This window comes from Bos grunniens, chromosome 6, assembly GCF_055505025.1.
Source record: "Bos grunniens cultivar Pamir isolate PY7600 chromosome 6, Bosgru_T2T1.0, whole genome shotgun sequence".
NCBI classification, from domain to species: Eukaryota; Metazoa; Chordata; class Mammalia; order Artiodactyla; family Bovidae; genus Bos; species Bos grunniens.
Window position 1 is genome coordinate 71,971,046 of NC_141170.1, and position 14,827 is coordinate 71,985,872.

At 45.8% G+C, this 14,827-nt stretch overlaps 1 long non-coding RNA gene across 5 annotated transcripts; it reads right to left on the minus strand.

Annotated features, from left to right (window-relative positions):
- Positions 1-12,003: 12,003 nt before the first annotated feature.
- Positions 12,004-14,228, minus strand: LOC147370858 (uncharacterized). 5 transcript variants are annotated; one of them, XR_015166034.1, is made up of 4 exons: positions 13,663-14,006; positions 12,946-13,033; positions 12,398-12,539; positions 12,004-12,248 (listed from the first exon to the last, which is right to left on the minus strand). It is a non-coding gene; the product is annotated as an uncharacterized LOC147370858 (long non-coding RNA). The 5 variants fall into 5 exon arrangements; XR_015166037.1 differs by lacking the exons at positions 12,946-13,033; positions 13,663-14,006 and adding an exon at positions 14,144-14,228; XR_015166035.1 differs by lacking the exons at positions 12,946-13,033; positions 13,663-14,006 and adding an exon at positions 14,017-14,151.
- Between the last annotated feature and the right edge of the window lie 599 nt (positions 14,229-14,827).

Below are 14,827 nucleotides of genomic sequence, written 5' to 3' on the forward strand. Positions count from 1 at the left end.
AACTTCAGTTGCACTGACCTCTTTCTCATCTTGAACCAGACCAGGCTCATATCTGCTCCTATACACTGGCACTTTGCTGTCCTTTCCATGTAATTTGCACTTTTCACCATTTTTCTTTCATTCACGGTGCCTCTCAACTTTCCCTGGCCACCCTATCTGATGTTACTCACCCACCGACACCCTCCCAGCTAGGCTGTAATGTCATTCTTTCCTTTTCTTTAGAGTATGAGATGACCTCAGGTCTGTCTCTGTTTAGTCTCTCCCATTAGGATATAAAAGCCATGAGGATAGAGGGAGGGTCTGTCCTTCATCCTGGTGTTCCTAACCCCCAGAACAACCTGGCTTATAAGAAATCATCGACAGCGATTTCTAAAGAAATGAAGGAACTAGTCTGGATGATCTGCCTGTCCGTGTGTTTGGTTTTCATTTTAGAGGGATACTGAGGGGAAATGAGACATGCTGTGCATCTGTCAGGGTGACAATAAGAAACAGCACACTCAGTGGGACAATGGTACACGCACGCTTAGTCACTTCAGTCGTGTCTGACTCTTTGATACCCCATGGACTGTAGCCCGTCAGTCTCCTCTGTCCATGGCATTCTCCAGGCCAGAATACTGGAGTGGGTTGCCATATCTTCCTCCAGGGGATCTTTCTGACCCAGGGATCGAAACTCCATTGTCTCCTGCACTGGCAGGTGAGTTCTTTACCAGTAGCGCCACCTGGGAAGCTCGAGGACAGTTAAACAAAGGGGCAGTTTATAAAGATGTGGGCAGGGGTGGGGAAATTGACAAGGGATGGCGTCCTACCCTGGGCACAGCCAGGAGTTTCGCTTCCCCAGACAGAAAGGACATCAAGGGAGTCACGACCAGGCTGTGTTACCAGAGTAAGTCAAAGGCACCTGAAGAAGCAGAGACCAGAGCTTTATCGAGAAATGAACCCAGGAGGGAGGGGGCTCACTCTCCCAGCTCCTATCCCCTCTCAGTGCTTCTCAATGGATGAACTAACCAGAACCCTGGAGATGAAGGTCTTGCAGCTCAGCCTCTTAGGCAGAGAGGCAGAGAAGGGTGGAGTGCAGATCTGCAGAAACAATGTTATCTCGCTTGTTATTCCCCCCACCCCAAACTTTCAAAGCCATACAGTAGCAGAGGAGTTATTCACCAAAGTGATACATACAAGACGAACAAAAACAACATATTTCCACCATGCATACAGATTTACAAAAAACAGTCTCCTTTCCCATAACCTCCCCCTGGCCCCTCTGGAGGCTCACCTTCCTCTTCTTCCCGCTGTCCCCCTCCCCGCCTCCCACAGTCTCTCACTGCCCAGGGCTTGTCAGACATGGGAAGCAGCGTGGTGGCTACAATCTGTGGAATCATCCTTTACATGTTGGTACTGCCTCGGGTTGTGGTGCAGAGTTAACTGGAGGCATAAAAAAGAATGGCATTCTGAAATTCTTACTGAGCTCAAAAGCAGCAGGAGGTGGTAGAACAAGAGATGTGAATTTCATGCCCTCCATCACCTGGGCTGCAAGTTTTGAAAATGCAGAATTCCTATAATGCTGACCTTGGCAATGACAGGACTCAGGCTCAGAATTTTCTAAAGGATAAGGACTGCTCTGTGCTTCCCCCACAGATTTGGGTGTCTGTTTCTTAGCACAGAGCCCACTGAGATATGTGGGTGCACATATCTCAGCAATTCACTGAAGTTTTCTGTGTACTTGTTTCTTTGACATTTAATTCAGTGCTTTGCCCCAGGCTTCATATCACAGGCACAATCAAGTATATCTAATAAAACTGTAAATAGAGTCAGTGCTTAAAGCCCTTTTCTTAACATAATGGAAACTTGGGGTGGGGGCACATGCGTGTGTGCTAAGTCGGTTCTGTCTTGTCCAACTCTTTGCAACGCAATGGACTGTAGCCCTCCAGCTTCCTCTCTGTCCGTGGGATTTTCCTGGCAAGAATACTGGAATGGGTTGCCATGCTGTCCTCCAGGGGATCTTCCCCGCCCAGGGATGGAACCCGTGTCTCTTAGTCTCCTGCATTGGCAGGCGAGTTCTTCACCACTAGCGCCACCTGGAGGGAGAAGAGGAAAAGATTCATCTTCAACCTTCACTGCTCCAGCCAGTGGCAGCGATAAGAAAACTTGGCCCCAAAGTTCCAGGCGTCCAGGGGTTGTCGTTTGCTGCTGGTTTTCCCCACATCACTGGAGACTTCTCCACATTAGAAGAAGGATTTCTCTCTGCCACAGTTTGCATTATTAAAATCAAAGATCAGTGCTGGGTTTGGGGAGGGGTTTTATAGGGTCAATTTGATGCCCCCTGAGAAAGTACAGGGTAGCAGCATAGAATCTCATAGCTTTCTCTTTGCAGAGTCTATCCTCAAACTTCAGGAATAGCCCTCAACATGGGATCTCCAAGAACTGTCTGTAGGAACTAGCCAGGTCCTGGGCTCTGTTATGGCACTGCAAGAAGCTACCTGTGGACAGGTAAGGAGCAAAGATGGAAAGAGAGATAAGGAAGGAGAATAGGGCAGGGAAGAAAACAAGGATTTAAATGATTGGTTCACGGGCACTCATCTAGGAAACAGAAGAGGCAGAACTTAGATTCAAGCATGGTTCTATTTGACTCCAAATTCCTTTCTTTATGGGCTTCCCTGATAGCTCAGTTGGTAAAGAATCTGCCTGCAATGCAGGAGACCCTGGTTTGATTCCTGGATTGGGAAGATGCCCTGGAGAAGGGAAAGGCTACCCCCTCCAGTATTCTGGCCTGGAGAATTCCATGGACTGTATAGTCCATTGGGTCGCAGAGTTGGTCACGACTGAGTGACTCACTTTCAGACTCAGACTTCCTTTCTTTGTAACAAACTTTGAGTGTTCCCGGCTAATCTGTTTAACTCTAGTGATTTTCACAAAAGCATTTTTTAATAGGCCTTCAGATCAGAGATCAGATCAGTTGCTCAGTCGTGTCCGACTCTGCGACCCCATGAATTGCAGCACGCTAGGTCTCCCTGTCCATCACAAACTCCCGGAGTTCACCCAGACTCACGTCCATCGAGTCAGTGATGCCATCCAGCCATCTCATCCTCTGTCGTCCCCTTCTCCTCCTGTCCCCAATCCCTCCCAGCATCAGAGCTTTTTCCAATGAGTCAACTCTTCGCATGAGGTGGCCAAAGTACTGGAGTTTCAGCTTCAGCATCATTCCTTCCAAAGAAATCCCAGGGCTGATCTCCTTCAGAATGGACTGGTTGGATCTCCTTGCAGTCCAAGGGACTCTCAAGAGTCTTCTCCAACACCACAGTTCAAAAGCATCAATTCTTCGGCGCTCAGCCTTCTTCACAGTCCAACTCTCACATCCATACATGACCACAGGAAAAACCATAGCCTTGACTAGACGAACCTTCGTTGGTGAAGTAATGTCTCTGCTTTTGAATATGCTATCTAGGTTGGTCATGACTTTTCTTCCAAGGAGTAAACGTCTTTTAATTTCATGGCTGCAATCACCATCTGTAGTGATTTTGGAGCCCAGGAAAATAAAGTCTGACACTGTTTCCACTGTTTCCCCATCTATTTGCCATGAAGTGATGGGACCGGATGCCATGATCTTCGTTTTCTGAATGTTGAGCTTTAAGCCAACTTTTTCACTCTCCACTTTCACTTTCATCAAGAGGCTTTTTAGTTCTTCTTCACTTTCTGCCATAAGGGTGGTATCATCTGCATATCTGAGGTTATTGATATTTCTTCCGGCAGTCTTGATTCCAGCTTGTGTTTCTTCTAGTCCAGCGTTTCTCACGATGTACTCTACATATAAGTTAAATAAACAGGGTGACAATATACAGCCTTGACGTACTCCTTTTCCTATTTGGAACCAGTCTGTTGTTCCATGTCCAATTCTAACTGTTGCTTCCTGACCTGCATACAAATTTCTCAAGAGGCAGATCAGGTGGTCTAGTATTCCCATCTCTTTCAGAATTTTCCACACTTTATTGTCATCCACACAGTCAAAGGCTTTGGCATAGTCAATAAAGCAGAAATTGATGTTTTTCTGGAACTCTCTTGCTTTTTCCATGATCCAGCAGATGTTGGCAATTTGATTTCTGGTTCCTCTGCCTTTTCTAAAACCAGCTTGAACATCAGGAAGTTCACGGTTCACATATTGCTGAAGCCTGACTTGAAGAATTTTGAGCATTACTTTACTAGCGTGTGAGATGAGTGCAATTGTGCGGTAGTTTGTGCATTCTTTGGCATTGCCTTTCTTTGGGATTAGAATGAAAACTGACCTTTTCCAGTCCTGTGGCCACTGCTGAGTTTTCCAAATTTGCTGGCATATTGACTGTAGCACTTTCACAGCATCACCTTTCAGGATTTAGAATAGCTCAACTGGAATTCCATCACCTCCACTAGCTTTGTTCATAGTGATGCTTTCTAAGGCCCACTTGACTTCACAGTCCAGGATGTCTGGCTCTAGGTCAGTGATCACACCATCGTGATTATCTGGGTCATGAAGATCTTTTTTGTACAGTTCTTCTGTGTATTCTTGCCATCTCTTCTTAATATCTTCTGCTTCTGTTAGGTCCATACCATTTCTGTCCTTTATCGAGCCCATCTTTGCATGAAATATTCCTTTGGTATCTCTGATTTTCTTGAAGAGATCTCTAGTCTTTCCCATTCTGTTGTTTTCCTCTATTTCTTTGCATTGATTGCTGAAGAAGGCTTTCTTATCTCTTCTTGCTATTCTTTGGAACTCTGCATTCAGATGTTTATATCTTTCCTTTTCTCCTTTGCGTTTTGCTTCTCTTCTTTTCACAGCTATTTGTAAGGCCTCCCCAGACAGCCATTTTGCTTTTTTGCATTTCTTTTCCATGGGGAATGTCTTGATCCCTGTCTCCTGTACAATGTCACGAACCTCATTCCATAGTTCATCAGGCACTCTATCTATCAGATCTAGGCCCTTAAATCTATTTCTCACTTCCACTGTATAATCATAAGGGATTTGATTTAGGTCATACCTGAATGGTCTAGTGGTTTTCCCTACTTTCTTCAATTTCAGTCTGAATTTGGCAATAAGGAGTTCATGATCTGAGCCACAGTCAGCTCCTGGTCTTGTTTTTGCTGACTGTATAGAGCTTCTCCATCTTTGGCTGCAAAGAATATAATCAATCTGATTTCGGTGTTGACCATCTGGTGATGTCCATGTATAGAGTCTTCTCTTGTGTTGTTGGAAGAGGGTATTTGTTATGACCAGTGCATTTTCTTGGCAAAACTCTATTAGTCTTTGCCCTGCTTCATTCTGTATTCCAAGGCCAAATTTGCCTGTTACTCCAGGTGTTTCTTGGAGGCCTTAGTGTGTACCGAACAATGGGCTGAGTGTTTGGGAACCGATGATAAACAAGACTGAAGGCCCACAGTCTAGTGGGGGGTAAATGTGAAAACAAATAACTATACCCAAAAATGTAGTAAATGTGAGAACCTAAACAAGTATAAAATGCCATACGATCAGAGATGGGGGATGAACAACTGATCTAGAGAATCTGACAAATATACATAAATAAGGGGATATTTAACGTGGGTTTTTGGGAATGACTAGAAGTTCAGAGAGCAGATAATAGCAAGAAAAGGTATTACAGGCAAAGAAACAGTTATTCCAAAAGACAAATATGGGAACAATGTGTGGAGGTGATGAGGGGGCAGTTTTGCCTCAGTCGTGTCCGACTCTGTGCGACCCCATAGACAGCAGACCACCAGGCTCCCCCATCCCTGGGATTCTCCAGGCAAGAACACTGGAGTGGGTTGCCATTTCCTTCTCCAATGCATGAAAGTGAAAAGTGAAAGTGAAATCGCTCAGTAATGCCCAACTCTTATCGACCCCATGGACTGCAGCCTACTAGCCTCCTCCGTTCATGGGATTTTCCAGGCAAGAGTACTGGAGTGGGGTGCCATTGCCTTCTCCACAATAAAAACATAAACATCCCCAAAATAGAGCACTGCTGCAGAAAGCAAGGATCCTCCACTACTGGAGAGGTCTGAGGAGAGCATACACAGCACTGCATCAATAAGAGAACAATCAGGTTAAATTCTGCCTAGACTCCTTAGCGGCCCTTAAGGTGTTCCCTCTCAAGCTCGGCTCACGGTGGAATTGGAGTGTGTGCAAGGGTAGGGGCGTGGCCTCGAAATCACACCAGTCTAGTGAGAACCCTGGGTCTTGATTGACAGAGTCTCTCTGAGCCTTGGTCTCCACACCTGTGGACTCTTAACACCTACCTTCAGTTCAGTTCAGTTCATTTCAGTTACTCAGTCGTGTCCAACTCTTTGCAACCCCATGGACTGCAGCACACCAGGCTTCCCTGTCCATCACCAACTCCTGGAATTCACTCAAGCTCATGTCCATTGAATCGGTAATGCCATCCAACCATCTCATCCTCTGTCGTCCCCTTCTCCTCCCACCTTCAATCTTCCCCAGCATCAGGGTCTTTTCCAATAAGTCAGTTCTTCGCATCAGGAGCCCAAAGTATTGAAGTTTCAGCTTCAGCATCAGTCCTTCCAATGAATATTCAGGACTGATTTCCTTTCAGATGGACTGGTTGAACTCCTTGCACTCCAAGGGACTCTCAAGAGTTTTCTCCAACACCACAGTTCAAAAGCATCAATTCTTCGGCGCTCAGCTTTCTTTATAGTCCAACTCTCACATCCATACATGACTACTGGAAAAACACCTACCCTACCTGCTAGAAGTAAATGAATTACTGGTGTAGAGCACTCAACACAGTGTGTGGAGTGGAAGATGAGTCCACAATATATAACCTTGGACAAGGATGTCATAATTATCACAAAAAGTGAAAACTCCACTGGGGTAACTCTGACCTGCTCTTACCACCTGGGCCATGTGGCCATGATGGGGGTGGCAGCTGCTGGCAGAAAACATGGCTGTGTGTACAAGGGACCTGGGCTGGGACACCAGTAAGGAGAGTGAAGTCAGAAAGTGCAGAGCTGGATCCTATCTCCATTTAAAATGTTGGTATTTTGTTCATCATAGCTCTTTCTGCCCTAATTTTTATTAAAAAAAAAAAAAAGAAAGTGTTAATATATTATGTATCTTGATTCTCAAACTTTTTAGCATCTCCTTAAAATTTGTGCCCAAAGCAAATTAACTGCTCATTCCCCTCCGCCAGCACCTCCTCAGGTATTTCATGCAAAGCCCCTAGTAAGCATCCCTTGTGGGTTCCAACTTTCACCTTAAGGTCTTTTTCTGCAGGACCCCCTAGCCTGTGCCAGACCCTAAGACTCTAAACAAAACAACTCCTGGCTTGGTAATACCTGAGTTCACTTGATTTCTCTTCTTTTTTTTTTTTTTTTTTCCTTTTTTTTTGCCCACCCTATTATGAATTTTATATAATTTTAAAAAAGAAAAAGAAAACTTTAGAATTGGAACGGTTGAGAGCTCTCCACCTGAAAATCAGCCCGAATTGTGTCATTACCCTGAGGAACCAGAGGAGTGAATTGAAATGAATATGGAAAATTCACACCACCTCCAAATGAGTAGTCTTAATGCAAGAGGAGCCTCGCTCAGAGGGCCTGTTTTCCAGGTGTAAAGTGCAGCCGGCTTCCCTAATCGACAGCATGGCCCGTTTAGCCAAGTGCGGAAGCCTTAATCAGCCTTAACGTCAGCGGCTTCCTCAAGGCCTGGTTCCGCTGACTTCTCTCCCTCTGCAACAGCCCTCAACAAGGCTGTTAAGTAATTCAGTTTGAAGAAATCTTATGGAGATCAATTTTACTAATGTACACACAGCATAATAGAGGCTGGACTACTGTAGGGAGAGGAATCTCTTTTTTCAAATCAGAGAACAGGAATTACCGATCAGGTTGGAGCTGCAGCCTCACCATGCTTTCCCTGTGGATTAACATCTCCTGACTTGGCGCTTTGCAGAAAGGTTACAACTATTTATGACATGTGCAAGCCATGCATACCAATTAGAACTGCTACACTGTTAAAATGGGCTTCCCTAGTGGCTCCGTTGGTAAAGAATCCACCTGCAATGCAGGATACCCAGGTTCAGTCCTTGGGTGGGGAAGACCCCTGGAGAAGGGAATGGCTACCCACTCCAGTATTCTTGCCTGGAAAATCAGAGGAGCCTGGTGGACTACAGTCCATGGGTCACAAAGAGTCCACCAAGACTTAGCAACTAAACCACCACCACAGCTTAAACTGGGACATTTGTGGGGGTTTCAATGCAGGCATCAGAATCCTTGGATTTCTAGTGACAGTTGTCACTCAGAATTGGCAGCATGGGCCTCAACTTTACATGTGTATATATTCTAAGCTATTTCTTATCATACACAGTGTTCTTGGTTCTTTATCAATTAACCCTTCTGTTATAAATGTTTCTATTGTGAAAGTAAACAGTTATATTGTGAAGTCTGTAACTTAGCAACTCTCCAGCAAGATGGAGATTTAGTTCAAAGACAAACCATGGTCTTGTGTGAAAAAGTATTCAAAACACACAGTCTTGATAGAAGTCAGAAATTAACAAATAGCAAACCTCATAAGAACAAAGAAAGCATTTCTAAAGGTAAGGGGCTAGGGTAATCTAGAAACTGGTCAGTGAGTCACTGTGGATAAAGATAAATACCTGGGAAGTTGATGAATGTTAAATCCAACAGTTTATAATTAAAGTGAGTACTCGAACTAAAATGCTATGAACCCCAGGATTGGGAGTCTCTATAAAAGCTATTCTCTTAAAGCTGTGTTTTCCCTGTAACAGAGCTCCCCATCCATATGCCTCTGTGATTCATATTTTTTTATATCATTCTGGTTGTATATTAAGTACAGACTCAGCTTGAGCCCGTGGAAAAGTAGGACATCAGAGAAGCACTGGATCACCCAGGCTACTTCATACCTCTTAGGAGATTAGCAATCTAAAAGGGCACACAAAACCTGCTTTAAAATGTCTTTTGCTTTCTGGCGTCTAACTTGAAATAAGCTTCCAGGAAGAAAAGATAAGGTGATGGGAGGGAGGGAGGAAATTAACATTGGTAGGGGACCTGCTATGTTGTCAGACGCTACGCCCAGACACTTCACAGAACTTCTCGCTTAAGCTGGGTCATAATGATGTGAAGTCATCAATCCTCTGGCCTTGTTCTCTTAGTTTTCAGAGAAGCCCTTTTACTGCAAAGTACCTTATGTGTCCAATTTTAATGACTCCTTTATTAGTTTGGATGCCAGTGACAGAATCACAATTCAAACCGGTCTTGGCAAAATCAGAGATTTATTAGCTCAACTGCAAAGAAAAACTAAGAAGCCAGACTGTGAGATGGGCAGAGATGCAGCCCAGCTTTATGACGGCGGGAGCTTGGAGAACGATTATAACCAGGATTATCTTCTACAAGTTTCCCCTTTCTCTCTAGGTATTGGTTCATTCTTCTTCAGTGTACCCCTGCTTTTCTCCACACTTGAGGGGAAACGTGGCCCTCCCTAAAGCACCTGAGCTTGACATTGTGTAGCTTCTAGATCAGGAGAGCTGACTAATGCCTCTTAACCTCAAGACCAAAAATCTCAATAAGAAGACCATTTGTGATAGACACAAGGTGCCCATGGTAGTCATGGTGACTGGAGGCGAGCACTTCCTGGGAGAAGGGGACAGTGAGCAGCAGTTCCCTTAAGGCTCCCTACATTCATCTAGAAAGTATTTCTCTCCTTAGCAAATGCCTAGTTTAAATCCTAGCACATAGAGGCCTTCAGTAAATAGTTATGAATGTCAAGAGTGAAAAAGGGTTGGGGGGGAGGAATTAAAAGACAGGAAGTAAGGAGAATAGACAAAAAGCCAGTCTGGCCATGATTCCAGTTAAAGTGACATAGCTTCCCTGCAGGTGAGCTCACCACCTACAAAAGCATATTGAGAGCCCAGGGGAAAGTCACTCATGTGTGTTTAGAAGCACGGGTGCCTTTACCCTCAGCTGACTCTCAGCTGGTGGGGAGCTCTGACCACACTGATTACATGCTTAAGCTACCAGTGTTTCCAGGCTTATTTTATCTTCCCCTGCAATAATATATATATATATATATTTTTTTTTTTTTTTTTTCCTTTTAGCAGCTGCCATGAGAATCTCTCCTCCAGGGAGTGACCCACTTTCATCAGGCAAATGCTTTGATAAACCACTTGGGCTCAGGTCAGCCAGGGCTGGGATTAGAGACACAGGTGGGGCTGCTCCGCATAAGATAAGAAAAGTGACTGCTCTGTTTTAGAGAAGGAGGGTAAGAGGGAGGTGGAGGAGGGGAAGAAGGGGGAGAACGAGGAGCAGAGAGAGGAGACTCCATGTCAACGGCACATTCAAAGAAGCCTGGGAAGAAAAGAGACCCATGTCTGAGGGTGTGTGGTGCCCTGGGCTCTGCTATGTGAGCACAAACCCACCCCCAACCCCACAAATCCTTCACAAATAGCAATTCAATTCCCCTGCACCCACAGAGGTGGCCTTCCTGGAGAAGCCTGGAAAGGGAAGAGATTTTGTGTCCAGGTCAGAGTGGGGAATGTGAAGCGCCTGACCACCTAGACAAGGCGGCAACATCTGGCCTGGGTTTCCAGCACCCACATGTGAAATGACCCCCACTCCAGGCCTTAGGTCACACCTGTGGGGAGCCCAGCAGGGCCCCAGTGCTGGTGTCCCAAGCTGAGGACTGCTGGCCTTCCCTCCCTGCTCTTTAAGGCGACAAGCTGAAGTTCTAATAACAATTCCATCTGGTAAGTGTAGCCCTGGTAAACAGGTCCCAGGTTCCTGTCACTGTGCTGGTCTTCTGGCCTGAGGTCATATCCTCTCTGTTTTATTCTCTCCTCCAGACACTGTGCTGTGCTTCCTCTCCCCCACCTCCCGCCTGCATCTGGTGAGCTGCTCGTTGGCCTTAAGATCTCACCTTCCACGTTCCTTTTTCTAAGGAGGTTTCCTCTAGCCTCCGACACTAGACCTATGCCCCTTTGATATCACCATGATTTCCTGACTTATCTCCAGAAGCACCCTGATCATGTCAAATTAGAATTGTTTACTTGCCACTTCTCTGCCTGTCTCTCCCACTAGACCACAAACTCACCTGCTGTATTTACCACTGCAGCCCTCGCATGAAGCACAGCGTGGGTCCCACAGCAGCTGCTCAATAAATACCTGTTGAATGTGTTGGATCTATAATCAAAGGCATAAGGCTCTGGGAAAACCACTCACAGCCAGTTCAGTCCAGATGCGTCCTCTCCCTTCCTCAGTCCCAGGCCCTCCCACTGCTCCCCATCAAAGTCATGCAGCTGTGGCTCTGCTATCAACAGTGACTCTTCTGGCGCACCTGCCCATAGAGTCTAAGATCCCAGCCTCAGAGAGGCGGGGAGAAAGGGGCCATCGAGAAGAGGCCGGACCCTTTGAATGCTTCAGGCACAAGTGCCCCTCAGGGCAGAGCTTGGAGACAGTGATCCAGTGAAATTAAGGTGGTGTTAGGAGAGTAAGGCTAGGAGGCAGAGGAGTGACCAGGCCCCTGTAGCACTGGGTGTTGGGTGAGGGGTCGGGGAGGCTTCTCCTCTCTTCTGAGAGCCAAAGCAGTACACAGGTGAGGATGTTGGGGGAGGAAGAAAGAGGCCAGGCATGGGGAGAAGGAGAATTCAGCTTTATCTGAAATATTTGTACTTTTTTACAAGGAAAATTATCTCTGTAGTACTTGAGTGGTAAGAGGTAATAAAATTATCAGAAAGGAAGGGCAAAAGGCAGAAGTAAGAAAGTAAAGAAAGAAAAAAGAGAAAGACTGAGGCAGAGAAGAAAGAGAGGAAGAGAAGAAAGAAGGAAAATCAAAAAGAATATAATTTAGTAGATTCAAGAGTATTCTAGAGTCGATTCACTCTAGAAATATTAACTGGGCACCTATTTTGTGCCAAAAGCTCTTACAGGCACTAGGTTGGAAAAATGGATAAGATAGAAAAGGTTCCCTCCTTCATGGACCTTCTGTTTAATAAAGGAGATAGAAAATAAACAAGTTAAGAAATAAATAACTTTATTCCAAATAGTGAGCAGTAAGAAAAATAAGAAGCCATCAGCATAAACAGAGAGAGAATGTTCACCAGTTATCTTTTGCAGTATAAAAACCAACCGCCAGGGACCTCCCTGGTGGTCCAGTGGTTAAGAATCCTCCTTGCAAGGCAGGGGTTGGTTGAATCCTCACTCAGGGGCATGCTGGGGGGCAGCAAAGCCCAGGTGCCACAGCGAAAGATCCCGTGTGCTGCAACTAAAACCTGAAGCAGCAAAAGAAAGTAAATTTAAATATATATATATATATATATATATATATATATATCTTTAAAGAGTAATAATCGTTAGGTTTTGCTCTTGACTCTCCACATTGGGCTGGGCTCTGTGGGGACAGTGTCTCTGCTCCACTCACTGTCACCGGGGCAGCTCCCAGGTGGGCGGCTTGGTCACCCAAGGCTGTTCTCCCACGTCTGGAGATGATGCTGGTTGCAGCTGCCACTTTGACGGGCCCATGGGCTGAAACACCTTCTCATGGCTTCTCTTCATGTCCTGAGCTTTCTCACAAAGTGGTGGGAAGGTTCCACGAGCAAGGGACAGAGAGTGACAGGGAGAGAAAGAGAGCGTGAGGCTGACAGTATATCGCCTTTCCTAATGCAGCCTCAGAGCTCATGAGTTCTATTCACAGAAGTGAGTCACTAAGGTTGGCTGGTACTGGAGGGGAGAGGAATTAGTCTCTACATTTCTATGAGAAGAACATCAAAGGATGTGTGGACATCACAGAGAGCCATGTGGGAGGATAGCCTCTTATACCAGATGGTTAGTAAAAGGGGTGCTCCAGAATCATTAGTCAAGGTTCTCCAGAGAGACAGAGGGAAGAGATATACATATACCTATACATATAAATTGACATAAACATATACATATGGCCTTCCCAGGTGGCACTAGTGATAAAAAACCTACCTGCCAATGCAGGAGAGATGTGGGTTCGATCCCTGGGTCAGGGAGATCCCTTGAAGGAGGGCATGGCAACCCACTCCAGTATTCTTACCTGGAGAATCCCAAGGAGAGAGGAGCCCGGTGGGCTACAGTCCATAGGGTCACAAAGAGTTGTACACGACCGGTGACTGTCCACACACACACATATATATATATTTATACACATAACATATAAATATATACATATTTGTATTTATCATATAGTTATATTTATTATATATATTTATATTACACATGCATACACACATACATAAGAAGAAATATTTATTTCAAGGATTGAAAGTGAAATAAAGTGAATTCACTCAGTTATATCCAACTCATTGCGACCCCATGGACTGTAGCCTGCCAGTCTCCTCAGGTGATGGGATTTTCCAGGCAAGAATACTGGAGTGGGTTGCCATTTCCTTCCCCAGGGGATCTTCCCCACCGCCCCCCCCCCAGGGATTTTCCCCACCCAGGGATCTAACCCGGGTCTCCCACACTGCAGGCAGACTCTTTACCGTCTGAGCTACCAGGGAAGCCTATTTCAAGGATTGGCACATGCAATTATGCCAATTCTGCCCACTGTGCGAAGTGGCAAGTCTGAAGCCCATAGGGCAGCTGTTAGCTGGATACTCAGGCGGGCCTTGAATAGTTGGAAACCACTGGAAGATTCTGCAGGGTAGTGCCATTCTGACTCACCCTGTGTAGAGAGGGTGCAGGTTGGAGGAGGGCGGCCCCGAGTCATCAGCTCCTGGATCAGGAGTCTGGAGGGAGTGGACGAAGGGGCATAGGCAGGGCAGCCCATGCTTGCCAGGCCAGCTGAACAAGCAGCGTCAGCTGTGAGACTGACATGAAGACAGCAAAATGGGGCTCTTGATCTAAGAAAGTCAGGTCTGAGATGGAAGCTGCTCAACCAGCTTGAATCAGAATAGCTAGAGAGTCAGGACAGGCTTGACCCATGGGCCCAGGGCTGCGCTGTCATCTGAAAGGCTTGGCTCAGCAGGTGATGCTGAAACCGTGTGGGTAGGGGGAAGGGGAGGGGTGTTGGCTGACCCAGGAAGAGAGGAGAGAGACCACAGCGCTCTCCGTGACCAGCTCCTTCCAATCATCTAGTCACGACCACCAGAGCAGGGATTCGAGGAGCTGAAAAAAGAAACAGAAAACAGATTGAAAAGAGTACTTCTCTGTTCCATCTCCCAAAAATGCCACGAATGTGCTGAGATGTTAGGCGGCCCAGGAGACAGCTGGGAGGCGGTCGACATGCATTACTTATAAGACTCTGCTGAAATGTAAATTGAGGTGAGTTTATTGGCTCCCTTGGTCTTAAATGGAATCATGAAGTATTCATTGGGCCTTGCCAAGGCCTTTTCAGATCTGGAGCTCCGCGAGAAATATGTAGCATGCTAAGGTTACATTAATAAAAAATAAATAAATCCATGTCCAGGAAACTCGTGCTTGTGCACTCTAAAACTGCCCATTCTGTAGATATTAATGTTTAATGTGTTTGTAAAAAGCAGTCGGCTTTGCCGAGCACAGCAACAAAAACATCCCGCCATCCTCCGTACTTAACATCTCAGCGTGGCGCCTAAGTGCCCGGGTGGAGGTGTTCTGAGCAGTGTCTGGAAGAGACACATTAAAAAGTTGCTTTACTAAGAGGAAACGTGCTTGCTCGCTGCTAAGGCGAGTTAGATTCAAACTTTCACCCACAGCTCACCCTGCTCAGGAGAAAGACTGAGAAGTGGATGTTCACAGAACTGAATCCATAACAACCAGACACTCTTTAAGGAAAGATCACGGCATTCAAATCAACAGAGTTTGTTTTATGGGGGAAAAAACATCTGATAAACACTCAACTCGGAGAAGC